This window comes from Mytilus edulis, unplaced genomic scaffold, assembly GCF_963676685.1.
Source record: "Mytilus edulis unplaced genomic scaffold, xbMytEdul2.2 SCAFFOLD_401, whole genome shotgun sequence".
Lineage (NCBI taxonomy): Eukaryota > Metazoa > Mollusca > Bivalvia > Mytilida > Mytilidae > Mytilus > Mytilus edulis.
Genome location: NW_027267426.1, coordinates 6,559 through 7,500, shown reverse-complemented (window position 1 = coordinate 7,500; position 942 = coordinate 6,559).

The following is a 942-nucleotide window of genomic DNA, read 5'->3' as shown; positions in this document are numbered from 1 at the left end:
GCGGGCTACCACGGGTAAAAGTAAGCGGACGGCCTGCTAGCGGGCTACCGCGGCTCTCGACGGCGGGGAAGGTACGCGGTCGGCCTGCTAGCGGGCTACCGCGGATAAAAGGTACGTGGACGGCCTGCTAGCGGGCTACCGCGGGTAAAAGTAAGCGGACGGCCTGCTAGCGGGCTGCCGCGGGTCTCGACGGCTGGGAAGGTACGCGGTCGACCCGCTAGCGGGCTACCGCGGGTAAAGGTACTCGGACGGCCTGCTAGCGGGCTACCACGGGTCTCGACGGCTGGGAAGGTACGCGGTCGACCCGCTAGCGGGCTACCGCGGGTAAAGGTACTCGGACGGCCTGCTAGCGGGCTACCACGGGTCTCGACGGCGGGAAGGTACGCGGTCGACCCGCTAGCGGGCTACCGCGGGTAAAGGTACTCGGACGGCCTGCTAGCGGGCTACCGCGGGTAAAAGTAAGCGGACGGCCTGCTAGCGGGCTGCCGCGGGTCTCGACGGCTGGGAAGGTACGCGGTCGACCCGCTAGCGGGCTACCGCGGGTAAAGGTACTTGGACGGCCTGCTAGCGGGCTACCACGGCACTCGACGACCGGGAAGGTACGTGGTCGACCTGCTAGCGGGCTACCGCGGATAAAAGGTACGTGGACGGCCTGCTAGCGGGCTACCGCGGGTAAAAGTAAGCGGACGGCCTGCTAGCGGGCTGCCGCGGGTCTCGACGGCTGGGAAGGTACGCGGTCGACCCGCTAGCGGGCTACCGCGGGTAAAGGTACTCGGACGGCCTGCTAGCGGGCTACCACGGGTCTCGACGGCTGGGAAGGTACGCGGTCGACCCGCTAGCGGGCTACCGCGGGTAAAGGTACTCGGACGGCCTGCTAGCGGGCTACCACGGGTCTCGACGGCTGGGAAGGTACGCGGTCGACCCGCTAGCGGGCTACCGCGG